The following is a 19197-nucleotide window of genomic DNA, read 5'->3' on the forward strand; positions in this document are numbered from 1 at the left end:
TGCTGTCGGGACTGCGACCCCAATCCCAATGATGAGAACCAGGCCTGGGGAGGGGAAGCTACTGTCTCAGGGTCACACCAAGTGTCAGAAGAATGGATGGGACCCAGCAGGCCCTCTTTCCAGGCCCCTTCGCTAACCACTGCTGCACACTCCCTCCCACAGCTGGCAATTACAACCAGGCCCTCACGTCCGCTCCTCCTGCTTTGAGAGGGAGTGTGCTCCGCTGGAGTGACTGGACCAGGGGATTGGGAGTCAGGTCTCCTGAGTTCCATTGCTGGGTTTCCTGTTGGTTCCACTGCTGGGTGTTTCCCTTTCCCTGTGGGACTTTGAGCAAATTGCTCCCCAGTCTCTGGCTCTGTCCCCAGCAGTCCAATGGGAATTTAATACTTTCCCACTATTGGAAAGTGCTGGGAGAAGCCCCCAGCAAAAGCTGCTCTGACAGCGCTAAGCAGCATCTGCCCATTGAAGGTGAGAGCGCACTGCCCAGGAGGAGGAGGGTTTGGCTCTGGGGTTTCACTTCAGCCCAGTCTAGAGGGAGGGGCCCAGCCATGGAGTCTGGCTCAAGAAGACCAAGTCTCCAATTTGTTAAGGGTGTTTTGAATTCCAATCCTGTGCTCCAAAGTGCTTGGTGTCATTTGCAGATTGTAGAAGCATGCTCTCCACTCCATTTTCCAAATCCTTAAGGAAAATATTGAATACTACTGGCCCCCGGACTGATCTCTGCCGGACCCAGTAGGTACTGCCTCTCCGTTGGACAGCCAGACATGGAGAAGGGCTCTTGGAGTCTGGGCTTTCAACCAGCTCTGCACTCCCATTACACTGATTACATCTAGACCACATTTCCCTCGTTCGCTTGTGAGAATTTCCCATGGGACACTGTCAAAAGCCTTAGTGACACCAAGAGAGATCACATCTACTGTTTACCCACCTCCACTAGGCCCGGAACCCTGCCAAAGAAGGAGCTAGGATTGGTTTGGAATGATTTGTTCTTGACAAGTCCACACTCACTAGTCCTAAGAACCAAATTATCCTGTAGGTGCTGACAAAGGGATTGTTTAATGATGTAGTCCAGTCTCTCTCCAGCTATGGAAGTGAGGCTGGCTAGTCTGTAAATCTAGTTGGGACTAGGACCCAAGAGCCCTGATTTTCAAACTAACCATCGGATCTTGAATTTCATACATTGAATGACCTGAATAAAGTGCTCTCAGATGAGTTCCAGACCAACAACAGTGCACAGTAATTATTCAGCAAGTATTTGAGGAGAACTGCAATGGTAGAGAGAATCATGAGCTGCTCAGAGACAATTAATGCAGAGAAGCAGCAAAATTCATCAAACCTAGAACTGGTTATAACTTATTTACTTGGTCTTAAAAGAGAACAAGGACCTGAGTCTCCTCCCTGCCAATAACCCCCTGCTCAGCCAGTCAGGGTAGAGGCTGAGGACGGGAGGCTGAGGGTTCTCACCAGAGAGCCCAAAAGATGGGCGAGGTCACTGGTGGGGATCAGTGGCGTAGCCCCCGCATGGCTTCTCTGGCTGTGCCGTTCTGCCCTCGCAGCCCCCACCCATGGCTCCTCTGGTCGCGCCGCCCCCCGCATGGCTCCTCCGGCCATGCCCCCCCCATGGCTCCTCCGGCCCCGCCATGGCTCCACCGGCCATGCTGTACCACCCCCTCGGCCCCCTTCATGGCTCCACTGGCCATGTCGTACCGCCCCCCCGGTCCCCCCATGGCTCCTCCGGCTGTGCCGTGCCGCCCCCTTGCCCATGTCTCCTCCGGCGATGCAATGCCGTCCCCCCCGGGTGCCCCCATGGCTCCTCCTGACATACCGTGCCGCACCCGCGGCCCCGCCATGGCTCCTCCGGCAATGCTGTGCCGCCCCCCCCGGGGTCCTCCCATGGCTCCTCCAGCCGTGCCCCCCCACATGCCTCCACCGGCCATGCTGTGCCGCCCTCTCGGACCCCGCATGGCTCCTCCGGCCATGCCGTACCGCACCCTCAGCGCCCACATGGCTTCTTCGGCCATGCCGTTCCACTCCCGCAGCTCCCCCCATGGCTCCTGCAGCCGTGCCCCCCCACATGCCTCCACCTGCATTGCTGTGCCGCTCTCTCGGACCCCGCATGGCTCCTCTGGCCGTGCCGCCCCCACATGGCTCCTCCAGCCATGCCGTTCCGCCCCTGCGGCCCCCGCTCATGGCTCCTCCAGCAATGCTATCCTGCCCCCCCGGGTCCCCTCATGGCTCCTCCGGCCATGCCGTGCCGCCCCCGCGGCCCCCCCATGGCTCCTCTGGCCGTGCCGTTCCGCCCCCGCGGTCCCCCCATGGCTTCTCTGGCCATGCCCCCCCCTTTGCGTGCAGGAGGTCAGCGCCGGCCAGGCAGGCCAAGCTTCAGAGCCGAGCGTGGGCCCCGCCTGCTGGCGCCGTGGTAACTCCTAACTAAGGCGCCGCTTTTGGAAAATGTGCTGAGGGGAAGTGGCTGCTTCCCCTACACCCCCCCAGCTACGCTACTGGTGGGGATCACTGCCGGGGCACTAGTTCAGCCCCACATTTTTGGGTGGACCTCCCACAGTGGGAGCTGCAGAGCACTCCCCCGCGACACACAAACACACACACCCTGGTGCTGGGAGGGGAACAGGGGAAAGGACAAAAGAAGCAAGAGAAGAAGAGAAAGGAGGGAGGGCTGGAGGAAAAGGTGAAACAAAACGGACAAACCCCAATGTCCCCAGTGATTCTAAGGGACAAAATCCCGGGTGCGGAATAAAATTCTGCCTCCTTAAGCTCGTGTTTTCCATGCCTAGAATTCAACTCCCACCCGCTGGATGAGACCGAACAGGTTTCACACCTGGGGGAGGCTCTTACCTTCTACACAGGGACGTCTGCTTTCTCGTACAATCACGAAAAGGGAAGGAGAAAACTCGACAGAGGTTCCTCCTGCCGCTCACGTACATGAACCCAAATGTTCTCTCAGTCCTCAAAGAGAGACCTCGAGACAGAGACTTGCTGAAGCAAAGCCCCAGAGGTCTCTGAGCTTTCCCGGGCCACTCGCCTCTGTCCTGCCTGGCTGATGTCAGCATCTCTCTGTGAGGTCACCACCTTTGACCAATAGTCTGAGGTCCTGCAAAAGGCCTTTGTGATGTCACTGCCACGCCCCTCCCTTGCTGTGCTAATGTCCTGCCCCTGGCCAGGCACTTGGGAGGTTTGAGCTACTCCCTGTGGATCACCCCACTCAAGGCGTGTTCATTTTAGGAAGCGAGCCGACTGGACCGTAAAACCTCAGACGCTGCTCCCAATGCCACACTCCGTTTTTCAGAAATTACTAGATTTGATGGCCAGAAGAGACCATTAGAGCATCTAATCTGACCCCCTGCATGTCACAGGCCTCCTGTATGACACCATAGCTACTTTGGGGGCAAACACATTCCAGAAAGGCATCTAGTCTTCATTCAATGACATCAAGAGATGGAGAATCCACCACTTTCCTTGGTAGCTTGTTCCTGTGGTGAATCATTCTCGCTGTTGAATATTTGTGCTTTATTTGTAATATGAATTTGTCTCTTTTCACCTTCAAGCCACTGGGTCTTGTTCTGCCTTTCTCTGCTCGATTAAAGAGCCCTTTAATAGCCAATCTTTTCTCTCCATTAAGGCCCTTCAACACTTCAATGAAGTCACCTTTCAATCTTCTTTTGATAAGCTAAAGAGGTTGAGCTCTTTCAATCGCTCACTAGAAGGCATTTTTCTCCAGCCCTCAGAACATTTGGTGGCTCTTTGCTGCCCCAGCTCCAATTTCACAACATCTTTTTCAAAGGAGGACACCAACACTGGATGCAGTATTCCAATATCAGTCTCACTGATGCCGTGTCACCTCCTGTGATGCTATTGACATAATCTGTAACTATAGCTCACCGTTGCCACCACTGTTATATATTTGCAGCCAATATTGTATAAAGGTTGTCGTGGAAGGGGTCTATGGAGAGGTTCTGATTGGCTGATTAGGATTATGCTCTCTGTATATGTGTAGCAGTTTTGTAGTTGACGTTCTGAATATTGGCTCTATACTGTCTGTATTTCAAACTTGTGCTATGTTTCCGGGGAACACCCCAGACAAGTTGGTGTTAGTTCTGCCTAGCCTGCTTGATGGCCCTCTAAGGACCATGAGCTATACAATTGACCCATTGAGAGAAGGTAGATACACCTTGTGACTCAGCAAGGCATGCAGGGACCTGCCTCTGGACAGAACTCTAAGGTTTTTCTATGCCACATGCTGGAGAGAGTGTCCTTGGGACAAAGAAAGCAAAGACCACAGGGCAAGAGACTATAAAAGGCTGATGCCTTGTCTCCATCTTGTCTTCAATCCTGCTTCATACCTCTGGAGGGACTTGGCTAAAAAAGGAAGCTCTATACAAAGGACTGAATGACCCATCCCAGCTGTGGATGTGCTCCAAAGACTTGATTTGAACCTGCAGTTTAGAAAAGCAGAGGGCACTAGTTGAACGTCAGGCTTGCTTAGGCCAGATGTAGCACAATGCCATTTACTTGTAAGCAGCATTTCAGCTTATGGAATGCCCTCCTCCATTTGTGAATCCATTGATCCTTCATTTGTTTTCAAGCACATTCTTCATTGCTTTCAAGTTACATTGTTATTAAAATAAGTCTCATGAAATTGGAACTAACACAAAATGATTTCTTTTAGAGAAGTGATAAATCACCCTTGATTAGAACTTCATAACTCGGGATTCTGTGCAATTTCATGCCAAGCTTCTTTGTCTTGGTTTAATCCTTGGGTACAGCCCCAGCAGGTTGTGTGATATATATCCTTCCTTGTCACTTAGCCGTGCCCACCACCACTCAGTTTCATCTTCATCTTCCCGGCGTAGTATTGTCATGCAGTCTCCTTCTTTCATGGACAACTCATCGTCATTCTGTGCTTCATAATCCCAGAGTGCGTAGATCACTCCTTTGTTCATTATCCCCATGTTCTCCTGCACTCCGCACAGAAACTGAGAGCACTGGGTGTAGCCTTCTTCCATTTCTTCACATTTGTCTGCAGCTGTCTGCATGTCACTGTAGGTCATAGCAAACACAGCAGCACCTGATTCCACTAGGAATTTGCACACCTGGACGTTATTGCAAGATGCCGCGCAGTGTAAAGGGGTCCATCCATCACTATCTGCAGCGTTAACATTCACACCAAACTGTACCAGAAACTTTACAATCTCGGTGTGACCAGCACACACGGCATTGTGAAGTGCTGTCATTCCTTCAGCATTGGGCAGGCTGGGATCTTCAACCTCATAAATGATTCTCTGCACAAGGTCAAATTCTCCCTCCAAAGATGAATCTAAAAGCAATGCAAGGGGGTTGAATTTCACTCTCATTCCATGGGCAATCCTCTCTGAGCCAGTTTTACGTAAGTTCGTCCTCTTCCCAGGAGATAAGGAAAACTGTCCAGTGACTTCAGGGGGTCGCATGCTGAAGGAGTCCTCTCCCAGTCCCTCTGGTTCTCCTTGTGGGTAAGGTGGTGGTGGGTATGGAGGATATTCCTCCATGTAAACTTCCAGTGGTTCTGCTGACTCTAGACTTGGTTCTTCCATTTCAGACTGTATCATCACTGTCTGATGTTTCCTCAGGCACGCTATCTAGCCCTGCTGAAGGTAGAGGCACTTCATTCTGATCTGTGCTTCTATCACTGCTACAAGCCTGAACCAAGAACTTTGCCATTACTGTATGCAGGGCTGGCTTTAGGAAGTGCGGGGTCCAATTTGAACATTTTAGGCGGCGCCCTGACAGGGATGAGTAAAAAAAAATGTAAAAAACCCCCTTTCATTTCTTCCATGTATTATTTACTTTCCATAACTATATAAATAAAATCAAAATGATATATTACATATATTGCTTGCTGGAGGCAGGGCAGGGGCAGGGCAGGGGCTGATTTGAGGTAGGGTCTGCCTGGAGGCAGGGCAAGGGGTGTGGGGCTGGCTGCGGGTAGGGCAAGGGGTGCAGGGCTGGCTGTGGGCAGGACAAGGGGTGAGGGGCTGGCTGGAGACGGGGCTGGCTGCGGGCAGGAAAGGGGGTGCGAGGCTGAAAGCAGGGCAGGAGGTGCAGCAGGGGCTGGCGGCAGGCAGGGGGTGCGAGGACAGCAACAGTGGGGTTCGTTGCCCGGTGTGCTTCGCGCCAATAAACATACCGGGGTGGAGAAACAATCAAAGTTTATTTGAGATCTCAAAGTGATGCAAGGAGACAGGCAAGTCTCAAATCAAGCACACCAGCAAAAACAGTTTCTCTCTTCTTATACATTTTACAACTAAGCCCCCGCTCCCTCCCCGTCTCTACCACCCCCCCATACTCCCCCTCCCCTCTCTACCGAAGGCATGTTTATACATTTAAGCAATTAAATCATTCTAGGGCTATAAATCTAGCTTGTTAGTAACACTCCTCTAAACAGTTATTTGGTTCTGTTTACCCTGAGTTTATTACCCCTTCCCCAGCTAGAAACATGCAAACCTCATCGTTATCGTTTGGTACCTGGTCTGAGCAAGGTCGTAATTGCTAACTGACTGTTTACACATTCCAATTCCTGTCCTTGGTTTCTAAGGCCGATTAGAGTTAAACATGGAAGGACAGAGTTTAAACATGGAAGAACTTTGGCTCAGGTAGGCCTAGTGACCCCAACAGCCCCGCACACCTTTTCCTACCCGCAGCCAGCCCCTGCCTGCTTCCAGCCCCACACCCCCTGCCCGCACCAGCCCCTGTCTCCAGCCAGCCCCTGCCTGCAGCCAGTCCGCACCTCCTGCCTGCAGCCAGCCCCTGCTGCATCCCCTGCCCTGCCTGCACCAGCCCCTGCCTGCAGCCAGCCCCTGCAGTGGTGGGAGGCGGAGTCATGCAGTGGGAAGCAGGGGGGGTTGCAGAGGAGCGAGGCGGAGTCATGCCATGGGGCCAGTGGTGGGGGAGCAGGAGTCATGCCATGGGGCCGGTGCTTGCAATGGGGGAAGGGGGTGTAATGCCATGGGGTGGGGGGTTGCAATAGGGTGAAGGGGAGTCATGCCAAGGGGCAGGGGGTTGCAGTGGGGCAAGGGGGAGTCATGCCATGGGGCCGGGGGTTGCAGTGGGGCGAGGGGGAATCATGCAATGGGGCCGGGGGCTGCAATGGGAGGAAGGGGAGTGGCAGAGGAGCGAGGGGGAGTCATGCCATGGGGTGGGGCGTTGCAATGGGGGCAGGAGGAGTCATGCCATGGGGTGGGGGGTTGCAATGGGGGAGCGGAAGTCATGCCATCGGGTGGGGGGTTGCAATGGGGGGAGGGGGAGTTATGCCATGGGGCCGGGGGTTGCAGTGGGGTGAGGGGGAGTCATGCCATGGGGTGGGGGTTTACAATGGGGCGAGGTGGAGTCATGCCATGGGGCGGGGGGTTGCAGATGAGGGGCTGTCATGGGGCCGGGGATTGCAGTAGGGCAAGGGGGAGTCATGCCATGGGGCCGGGGGTTGCAGTGGGGCGAGGGGGAGTCATGCCATGGGGTGGGGGTTTACAATGGGGTGAGGTGGAGTCATGTCATGGGTGGGGGGTTGCAATGGGGCGAGGTGGAGTCATGCCATGGGGCAGGGGGTTGCAAGGGGGGAGGGGGAGTCATGCCATGGGGCGGGGGGTTGCAATAGGGTGAGGGGGAGTCATGCCATGGGGCCGGGGGTTGCAATAGGGTGAGGGGAACTCATGCCATGGGGCGGGGGGTTGCAATGGGGGGAGGGGGAGTCATGCCATGGGGCAAGGGGTTGCAAGGGGGGAGGGGGAGTCATGCCATGGGGCGGGGGGTTGCAATAGGGTGAGGGGGAGTCATGCCATGGGGCAGGGGGTTGCAATAGGGTGAGGGGGACTCATGCCATGGGGCGGGGGGTTGCAATGGGGGAAAGGGGAGTCATGCCATGGGGCGGGGGGTTGCAAGGGGGGAGGGGGAGTAATGCCATGGGGCGGGGGGTTGCAATGGGGCCGGTCCACAGCTGACGGAAGCTTTTTAAAGTGCTGGGGCTCCAGCTCCCTCTGCTGCCTAGGTCCTTCCCAGGGACTCCGGCAGCTATCTAAAGGGCCAGGGTGGTAGAAGCAGGGGGGCCCCTGCCCTACCTGCAGCTAGCCCCTGCTGCACCCTCTGCCCTGCCTCCAGCCCCTGCACCCCCTGCCCTGCCCACACCAGCCCCAGAGACCAGACAAAGGCGGTGGAACCGGATCCCCTGCCAACGACTGCAACAGCCATAGTGGATCCAATCCCAGAGACCCAGCCAAAGCCAGTCCCAGAGCCGGAACTGGCAACACAACCAGCACCAGAACCATTGCCAGCACTGAGTCCAGCGCTTGCAAACCCGTCTACAACTCCAACGCCAGAGGGCACCAGCGAGCCTGACCTGGCAGAAGCAGCAGATAACCCTACCCAAGAGGCTCAGCCAGAGCCTGAAATACAACATAGTGCACCAGCGGACAGCGGTTCACAGTCAACGGAAACAGCCCCAGCACCTGCATCGCTTCCAGAGGGACCAAGCCCCAGTCCACAGTCCAAGGAGGAACTGATGTCTCCAGCATCAAGGGAACAGTTCCAGGCTGAGTAGGAAGCAGATGACAGCCTTCAGAAAGCTTGGGCGGCGGCACGGAGAACCCCACCTCTTCTCAGCTCTTCTAACCGATCCCGGTTTGTTGTAGAACAAGGACTTTTATACAAGGAGACTCTTTCTGGTGGACAACAGGAAGACTGGCATCCTCAAAGACAGTTGGTAGTTCCCACTAAGTATCGGGTAAAGTTCTTGAGCTTAGCCCATGATCATCCCAGGGGCCATTCTGGGGTGAACAGAACCAAAGACCGGTTGGGGAAGTCCTTCCACTGGGAGGGAATGGGCAAGGACATTGCTAATTATGTCTGGTCTTGTGAGGTGTGCCAATGAGTGGGAAAGCCCCAAGACCAGGTCAAAGCCCCTCTCCAGCCACTACCCATAATTGAGGTCCCATTTCAGCGCGTCGCTGTGGATATTCTGTGTCCTTTCCCAAAGAAGACACCCAGAGGAAAGCAGTACGTACTGACTTTCATGGATTTTGCTACCCAATGGCCGGAAGCAGTACCCTTAAGCAACACCAGGGCTAAAAGTGTGTGCCAGGCATTAACAGACATTTTTGCCAGGGTAGGTTGGCCCTCCGACATCCTTACAGATTCGGGAACTAATTTCCTGGCAGGGACCATGGAAAACCTGTGGGAAGTTCATGGAGTGAATCACTTGGGTGCCACCCCTTTCCACCATCGAACCAATGGTCTGGTGGAGAGGTTTAATGGAACTTTGGGGACCATGATACGTAAATTTGTAAATGAACACTCCAATGATTGGGACCTAGTGTTGCAGCAGTTGCTTTTTGCCTACAGGGCTGTACCACATCCCAGTTTAGGGTTTTCACCATTTGAACTTGTGTATGGCTGCGAGGTTAAGGGGTCATTACAGTTGGTGAAGCAGCAATGGTAGTGGTTTACGCCTTCTCCGGGAACTAATATTCTAGTCTTTGTAAGCAACCTACAAAGCAACCTCCGACACTCTTTAGCTCTTGCTAAAGAAAACCTCAAGGATGCTCAGGAAGAGCAAAAGGCCTGGTATGATAAACATTCCAGAGAACGGTCCTTCAAAGTAGGAGACCAAGTCATGGTCTTAAAGGCGCTCCAGGCCCATAAAATGGAAGTGTCGTGGGAAGGACCATTCATGGTCCAGGTGCGCCTAGGAGCTGTTAACTATCTCATAGCATCCCCCACCTCCAACATAAAGCCTAGGTATACCATGTTAATTCTCTTAAGCCCTTCTATTCCAGAGAATTAAAGGTTTCCCAGTTTACAGCCAGGAAACAGATAACGTGGAGTGGCCTGAAGGTGTCTACTGTGAAGGAAAAAGTAATGGTGGCATGAAAGAGGTGAACCTCTCCACGACCCTTGGACGTCTGCAGCGGCAGCAGATCAAGAAGCTGTGCACAAGCTTTGCGCCAATGTTCTCAGCCACCCCAGGATGGAAGGAACGGGCATACCACTCCATTGACACAGGTAATGCTCACCCAATTAGAACCCCACCCTACCGGGAGTCACCTCATGCCCAAACTGCTATAAACAGGGAGATCCAGGACATGCTACAGATGGGTATAATCCACCCCTCTAAGAGTGCATGGGCATCTGCAGTGGTTCTAGTTCCCAAACCAGATGGGGAAATACGCTTTTGCGTGGACTACCGTAAGCTAAATGCTGTAACTCGTCCTGACAACTATCCAATGCCACGCACAGATGAGCTATTGGAGAAATTGGGACATGCCCAATTCATCTCTACCTTAGACTTAACCAAGGGGTACTGGCAAGTACTACTAGATGAACCCGCCAAGGAAAGGTCAGCCTTCTTCACCCACGCAGGGGTGTATGAATTTAATGTACTCCCTTTCGGGCTGCGAAATGCACCCGCCATCTTCCAAAGACTTGTAGATGGTCTCCTAGCAGGATTGGGAGAATCTGCAGTTGCCTACCTCGATGATGTGGCCATTTTTTCTGATTCATGGGCAGAACACCTGGAGCACCTGGGAAAAGTCTTTGAGCGCATCAGGCAGGCAAGACCTACTGTTAAGGCTAAAAAGTGTCAAATAGGCCAAAACAGAGTGACTTACCTGAGGCACCAGGTGGGTCAAGGAACTATAAATCCCCTACAGGCCAAAGTGATTGCTATCCAAAAGTGTCCGGTTCCAAAGTCAAAGAAACAGGTCCAATCCTTCTTAGGCTTGGCCGGATATTATGGGCGATTTGTACCACACTACAACCAAATCGCCGCCCCAATGACAGACCTAACCAGAAAGAAACAGCCAAATGCAGTGCAGTGGACTGATGAGTGTCAAAAGGCCTTTAACCAGCTTAAGGCGACACTCATGTCTGACCATGTGCTAAGGGCCCCAGACTTTGACAAACCGTTCCTAGTAACCACAGATGCGTCCGAGCGGGCCGTGGGAGCAGTTTTAATGCAGGAAGGACTGGATCAAGAATTTCATCCTGTTGTGTTTCTCAGCAAGAAACTGTCTGAGAGGGAAAGCCACTGGTCAATCAGCGAAAAGGAATGCTATGCCACTGTGTACACGCTGGAAAAGCTAAGCCCGTACGTTTGGGGACAGCGTTTCCAACTACAAACAGACCATGCTGCGCTACAGTGGCTTCATACCGCCAAGGGGAATAACAAAAAACTTCTTCGGTGGAGTTTAGCTCTCCAAGATTTTGATTTTGAAATACAACACATTTCGGGAGCTTCTAACAAAGTGGCTGATGCACTTTCCTGGGAAAATTTCCCAGAATCAACTGGTTAAACATTGTTCTTGGAAAGTGAAACATATTGTTAGTTTTTATATAATCAGTAGTATGTCTAAAGGTGCATGTGTCTTATTAACTCTGTTTTCTCCGAGAGCTCCAGGAAGAAATCACAGCCACTGTGGAACCGGCTGTCCAACACTATCTGTGATTTGGGTGGGGCGTGTCATAACTATAAAGGGAAGGGTAACAGCCCTCTTGTGTACAATACTATAAAATCCCTCCTGGCCAGAAACTCCAAAATCCTTTTCCCTGTAAAGGGTTAAGAAGCTCAGGTAACCTGGCTGACATCTGACCCAAAGGATCAATAAGAGGACATGATACTTTCAAATCTTGGTGTGGGAAAGGCTTTTGTTGTGCTTTTTGTTTTGGGGGTGGTTCGATCTTGGGACCGAGAGGGACCAGACATCAATCCAGGTTCTCCAAATCTTTCTGAACAAGTCTTTCATATTTCAAACTTATAAGTAAACAGCCAGGCAAGGTGTGTTAGTTTTTATCTTTGTTTTCTGAACTTGTAAATGTACCTTTTTGCTAGAGTGTTTATCTCTGTTTGCTGTAACTTTGAACCTAAGGCTAGAGGGGATTCCTCTGGGCTCTTTAAGTTTGATTACCCTGTAAAGTTATTTTCCCTCCTGATTTTACAGAGATGATTTTTACCTTTTTCTTTAATTAAAAACCTTCTTTTTAAGAACCTGATTGATTTTTCCTTGTTTTTAGATCCAAGGGGGTTGGATCTTGATCCACCAGGAGTTGGTGGGAGAAAGGAGCGGGATGGTTAATTTCTCCTTGTTTTAAGATCCAAGGGGTTTGGATCTGTATTCACAAGGGAATTGGTGAAGAGTCTCTCAAGGCTACCCAGGGAAGGGAATTAGCATTTGGGAGTGGTGGCAGCGGACCAGATCTAAGCTGGTAGTTAAGCTTAGAAGTTTTCATGCAGGCCCCCACTTTTGTACCCTAAAGTTCAGAGTGGGGAAGCAGCCTTCACATGCTTATTGAAACAAACCCCAAATCTCCCCCCTTTCTGGTCAGTGTCAGGCCCTGGTATCCGACATGCTGTGTGGGGAGAGGGTCCCAGCTGATCACTAAAGTTTGGCACTAAGAGGGCACTGCTGTGGAGAGCTCCCAGCCCTGGGCACTGCTGTGGGGCAAGATCACAGCCCTGGGCACTGCTGTGGAGAGCTCGCAGCCCTGTTCTCCTGACTCACAGAGGACCCAGTCCTGCTGCTTCTTTCATGATTATCACCAGGAGACAGATCAGTTTCTCTTGTCACCCCGTCCCCCTTCCATAACCAATACACCAGGATCACGTACTGCCCATGTCTATGGGAGACAAAGGTGCACCCTGAGGTGCTCGGGCCCCTGGGGTGAAAGCACCATAAGATCCAAATTCTTCTCTGAAAGCAGGGATCTGATCTGCAAAGAGGTCCCCGGTCCCAGTGGAGTGACCGGCTGATGCTCACACGTGAGACAGGGACCAGCTGCCCCTTAGCCCTGCTGTGCACTGGGAAACCTATTCCAGCCAGCAGATCCCACACCGGGAGGCCCTGCCTCCATCTGGGTAAGATGTGGGCACAGTGCAGCATTGGGGTTCAGTGTGGTACAGGGGTGCAGGGAGTTTCCCACAGAGAAGTCTCCAACTCACTCTAATTCCTGAGATGAATGTAACCTGGTAACATCTGCCCCTCACCGCCCAGGCCTTCCAGAGATCCCGGCCGGGTGTGACATTCTTCTGTAAATAACCCTGATCCCTCTTTTTCCAAACCCTCCTGTAACTCTGTTCCTCTCCCTGAGACCTGGTCTCCCTGGGTACCTCTCTGGAGATCCTGTTCCCCTCACATGCTGGGCACCCCCTGGGGTCACAAAGATGCAAGATTCTAATACAACGTGGTGGGGGCATTGAGCATGTCAGCCGCGGGCTATCTGGGGGTAGCTTCCCTCATACCCTGAATGTCACAGGGCCGGGGGGCTCTGGGTCATGCTCCTGCATGTACTGGATATGCCCGTTTGACCAGGAGAGCCCAGCTGGAAAGAGCCAGCCCCTCTCCACCAGCCTGGGGGAGGCTGCACTGGGCAGAGAGAATGGGGTGGTTTGTGTATGTTAGGGACTTTGTTCACCTAGCTCCCCATCCTACTCACTTTGTGGAGGTTCCTCCCTCAATTTCACATGGGTTTCACATCTCAGCTGGATGGCTCCTGAGATCCAGGGGAGTTTGTCACAAGTCTTAGAGGCACAGACACACGGGCATCATGTGCATCACGCTCAGCAGGGACGTTAACCTGCTGGTTCCATTTGAGCTTCTCGTCTCTCTGAAACTCGAAGCTTCCGCCTCCTCAGGTCCGGGAGCTGGCAGTAGGTGGCCCCTACTTCCTCATCAATGGTCTCATTTTCCTCGGCTCCCACTGCTGCTTCTAGATCCAGGTAACTGGCTTCCTCTGTGAAGGGGGCCCTTCATTCTGTGCCTTGGATTCTCTCCACAAGGTGACCCGTTTGATCTGCAATCTCTCCCCTTCAATTACAGCCTGGATGGGGAGGTTCTGGTGAAAAGTCCAAGAGTGAGATCTGAGAAACATCCACAGGGTTTGAAAGGGTTTTAGGCACCATGAACCCTTCAGCAACCAACCAAAATGCAGCTATATCTGGGTTGGGGCACAGCTGCTGTTTCACAGCTTCACAACCCCTGTGCACAGGGTTTGCTTGCCCGGTGTGAACCCACACACCCCTGTATTCACACCCTACACACAGCTGCAGTGACCTATACAAACTCTGCCTTGTGAGTTATCATTTGAAAATCCCACCACACTGGTCAATAATATCACTGTGAAGCACAGGTGAGAACGCTGCAGGTGGAGATATGACTGACCTCTGTGAGTCTGTATTTGAACAAAGGAGACCCAGGTCTGCCCAGGGCTTGAATAGAAATTAATCCGGGTTGCCAGTAACAAGAGAATTAGGATGTATATGGCCACCATGGACAGGAGGTGAGGACTCAGCTATCAACCGGGCGGGAGAAGGCACCCCCAGGAGACCTTCCTTCCTGAAGCAGTGTCAATGAACAAAGAGAGACGTTCTCCTGAACTACAGAGAGAGGGGCAGTGAACCCCCAAATTCTCTTCCCCCTAAGACAACAAGGGAAACCAGCACCTCACACTTCCCAGGAAGGTCAGGATCAAGAACCAGGCCAGACCAAGAGTAATTGGAAAGTGAAATCACCTTCAACACAGACCGTGCCTTGCTACCTTGAGTTTTAGCCTTTCAGCTGTGTGTTTTCCCTTTGATTTACTTGTAACCATCTCTAACTGGGTTTCTTTTTATTTGGAATCTCTTAACCCATGGCCTTTTGTTAATAAACTTGGTTTATTCTAATCTAAACCAACCCAGGGCTGGGTTTGAATTCAAGTCACTGGTAACTCCAGTTAACGTGGCGAGCAGCTGAAGTTTGTCTCTTAAATGGAGCAAGTGACCACTATTATTTCTCTGGATGCTGCAGGAGAGGGCTGGACATTTCAGGGCAGGTGGTTTGAGGGAAATGCAGACCGGGGTGTGTGTGGGGTTCCTTTCCTAGCAGTAACCGAGGCTGCTGGGGACCAGGGCATGGCGGGATGTACCAAGCAGGCTGCTGGAGTTGGTGTTGCTAAACCAGGGCTGTTGATCGCAGACACTCAGTAAATGTTTGTCTGCTGGCCGGGAATGTGCAGACACGGAGCTGCAGCAGCCGAGCATTTCAGGGCACCAGGGTTACAGGGCAAGTGATTTTGGATCAAACCCCAAAACATGACACCCAGCGCTTCCATTCAGCCCCTCTCCTGTGGGGGATAGCAGCTTTTCTGCCATGTCAGTGAGCAGCGATCCCAGCCAACATTGACCCATCCAACCCCCGCCGTGTAGGACACCGGAGCTGTTGTACAAAAGTGCAGACCTTTATCCATGAGCTCAGCAGAATGAGATTTCTGTGCCCCGTGGAAGAGGAGGTGGGAATTTTGGGGACAAGAATTACACATGTGAAAAGACAGTGGGTATTTCATGACACTGCATGTTATTAGCTTCTCTGCACACCTTTCACAAGGTGACAAGTCCAGCAGAACAATGCACCCTAAGGAGACACTCACGCCCCTTCCTGAAGCACAGCCCCCACCCCCCCGGTACTGCACAGGGCATAGCAGCCAGCACTGCCTGGCAGGGGGGAGCACCCCCTGCTAATCCCCTGCCTTGCTCCCTGTGCCACCCACGGCACCCCCAGGGCAATGCAGTGAACATGGTTGGGGTCACCCAGTCTTGCTGAGCACGAGAGATTGGAGTAGATCACAGCTCACAAGGCAGGACATTGTGGGAAATGGAGCCCCAAGAGTTGGTGACCCTTCACTGCTCTTTGTGCTACTGTCTTCCGGGGATTGCAAGAGGCCCACAGGCAGAGCCCACAGGGGCTCTAGGAGAACAGTGACATTCTCTGGCACCCTTCATCTCCGTGACACTCCATTGGTTTGACTGAAGGTTCATGATGAAGAGTTGTCTCTGGTCCTCCCTTTTGTTCTTTTGAGGCAGCCAGCAGGGGGACTGGGAACCAGGTCTCCTGGGCTCTATTCTGGACTCTGGGAGTGGGGAGGAGTCTCATGGGTTCGAGCAGAGGGGAGCTCAGAGTCAGAAGCCTCTGTTCTAATCCCAGCTCTGGGAGGGAAGTGGGAGCCAGTGGGATGGAGATGGGAATAACACAGTTACTCCGCCTTCAGTTAACCTTTCCAGCCGGCTTTGGTTGCTGTTCTCTTTTATGCTTTTTCTTACTGTAAAATGTCCACAAAGCTTGGAAAATTACACCCATGGTGTTTATGGGCCGTGCAAGAGAAGACAAAGAAAATCCCTAAAGCTCTTTGTCACTGGGTTCATCGAAATCTCTGCCTCGTACGAAGGCTTGAAACTCACAACGCTCAGAGCGCAGAACCGGAGAGCAAAGCCGCAGGAGGTTCAATGCTGGTCTCTAGACGGCAGGTTCACGATGAACGGAAAATGATGGATTTTCTCATCAGGGGACATGAAAATTTCACTCTGGCAAAACGGTCTGTCCCCAGGCCAAGAGTCTGGCTGGGTGGGGAAGAGGGGACTCACCGCTGGAGCTCCCCCTTGTGGCAGGGCCTGGCATAGCACCACTGCCGACAGTTCCTCAGGCCCTGCAGTGATTTCTGCTCCTGTGATGGGCCCTCCAGCCAGCTGCCTCCTATGGGCTAAACAGAGTCCAATAAATTAAACTCAAATCAACATAATTCCCTATCTCTCTCCCCCCCCCCCCGCCATCCCCCGTGCAGCCCCTTCACCGCTCCCCAGCTTCTGCAGGGTTGTCATCTTGCTCTTGCACAGACCAACGCTGACTGGGCTGTCCGCACAGCCGCTTCTCTCCAGACCTTCCCTCCAGCCTCCAGCGACCAGAGAGAAATGGGAGAGCTTCTCCCCACACCCCCATCTCGTCTGGGCTGCCTCCCTTTCTACTCACTGCCCAGCCCTTCCCCAGCTGAGCTCAATCTCCAACTGGTCTGGGCCCATCCTCCAGCTCCCGTTACCTCTCTTAGTGCCAGTGTGGGGTCAATACCCATCACACGGGGTCAGGGTTTGGGGACTGGAAACCCTCCCCAGTCCCGTCACTCCCCGTGTGTGCTAAGCTCCCTGCGCTGCAGCAGAACCTCCAAATGTTAGTTCAAAACACTCCCCAAGGACACAGCAGGACCAGGGGGCTGGTTTCAGAGTCATGACCGTGAATGAGCGAGATCCCCAGGTGGTGTCAATGGGCCATAGCTCCACTGGAGTCAATGGGGCCAGATCCCCAGAGGGTGTATTACACTGAAATTCATCTAAGGTCCATTTACCCCAGCTCAGTCCCTGGCCCAACATCGGAGGTATCAATCACTTGGGGCTGCTGCTCCAGCCCCCACACATACAGACAGCATAACCATAACCAGCAAACTATAACCATTGTACCCTGGTTGCAACAATGATCTATACGATCACAGTTCATGTCAATAACACCACACTTACTTAGACACTTCAACACTGGATTAGATAAAACAGTAGAACAAGTTTATTAATTACAACAAGACAAATTTCAAGAAAGTATGAGCAATGAAGCATCAAAGTCAGAAATTGTTCCAAGAAAAATAAAGATAAAACGCTTCCTAGTATCTGCTTAAGAAACTACCGGAGTCGCAAAGCAAACTTTCTCACCTTCTGCTCTACATCACGACTGTGGCAGAGAACGTCCTTATCGTTGTGCTAGTTGTGACTGATCAGCACCTTCACAATCCCATGTACTTCTTCCTGGGGAACTTGGCCTGCTTGGAGACCTGCTACAGCTCCACCATCCTGCCCAGGATGATGGCTGGTCCCCTGGCTGGGGACAGGACTATTTCATTCAATGGATGTGTCACACAATTTTATTTCGTTGGTTCTCTGATTGCTACAGAACGCCTTCTCTGATCAGTGATGTCTTATGATCGATATTTAGCCATATGCAATCCTATGCGCTATCCAACCCGTGTGAGTCACAGGTCTTACCTGAAGCTCGCAGGTGGCTGTTGGATAGGTGGATTCCTAGGTAATAGCATAAATATGTTGTCGATATCTCAGTTAATATTCTGTGGGCCCAATTGTATTGACCTTTTTTTTTTTTGTGATCTCATCCCCCTTGTAAAACTCTCCTGCAATGACCCTCACCTGATGGAAATGGTGACTTTCACACTCAGCTTGCTTTTCTCACTGGTCCCATTCCTGCTTACCTTGATATCCTGCATCTGCATCATCGCCACCATCCTGAGAATCCCATCCACCACTGGGAGACGAAAGGCCTTTTCCACCTGCTCCTCCCACCTCATCATCGTGAGCATTTATTATTCAACTCTGCTGACTGTGTATATGTTCCCAACCACCGACATCCTGAGCGACTTCAAGAAAGTTCTGTCTGTTGCCTACACAGTCCTGACTCCCTGGTCAATCCCCTCATCTACAGCCTGAGAAACAAAGAGGTCCAGGAGGCCCTGAGGAAAGCTTGTAGAAAGTTCATGTTTGGACCACGCTAACCTGTCAATTTCCTTGGGTTCAAATAGATATAACATGGGTTGGGGTAGGGCCTGAAGCGAATCCTGCTGTAGTCCCAGGTCGTGTTTCCCTGAGCTTCATTGGGCTTCATGTCCTGCTCTTACACAGTGTCTCGCAACCTTTCCAGGCGACTTTACCCCCTTCAGGAGTCCGATTTCTCTTGCGTATCCCCAAGTTTCACCTCACTTAAAAACTATTTGCTTACAAAATCAGACATAAAAATACAAAAACTATCACAGCGCACTGCTACTGAAAAACTGCCGAGTTTCTCATTGTTACCATAAAATTATGAAATAAATAAATTAGAATACAAATATTGTTCTCACCTTTCAGTGTATAGTCTATAGAGCAGTATAGACAAGTCGTTGTCTGTATGAAATTTTAGTTTGGACAGACTTTGCTAGTGCTTTTTATGTAACCTGTTGTAAATCTAGGCAAATCTCTAGATGAGCTGATGTACCCCCTGGAACACCTTTATGTACCCCTGTCATAACTATAAAGGGAAGGGTAACAGCTCTCCTGTGTACAATACTATAAAATCCCTCCTGGCCAGAGACTCCAAAATCCTTTTCCCTGTAAAGGGTTAAGAAGCTCAGGTAACCTGGCTGACACCTGACCCAAAGGACCAATAAGGGGACAAGATACTTTCAAATCTTGGTGGGGGGAAGGCTTTTGTTTGTGCTCTTTGTTTTGGGGATTGTTCGCTCTTGGGACTGAGAGGGACCAGACATCAATCCAGGCTCTTCAAATCTTTCTGAACAAGTCTCTCATATTTCAAACCTGTAAGTAAA

The 19197-nt window shown here is 51.9% G+C and overlaps 1 pseudogene; it reads right to left on the bottom strand.

Moving 5' to 3' along the window:
* Nucleotides 1-4696: 4696 nt before the first annotated feature.
* LOC128846142 (apoptosis-stimulating of p53 protein 2-like) lies at nt 4697-18186 on the bottom strand (annotated as a pseudogene).
* Nucleotides 18187-19197: the final 1011 nt, after the last annotated feature.

The sequence above is a fragment of the Malaclemys terrapin genome, chromosome 12 (genome assembly GCF_027887155.1).
Source record: "Malaclemys terrapin pileata isolate rMalTer1 chromosome 12, rMalTer1.hap1, whole genome shotgun sequence".
NCBI classification, from domain to species: Eukaryota; Metazoa; Chordata; order Testudines; family Emydidae; genus Malaclemys; species Malaclemys terrapin.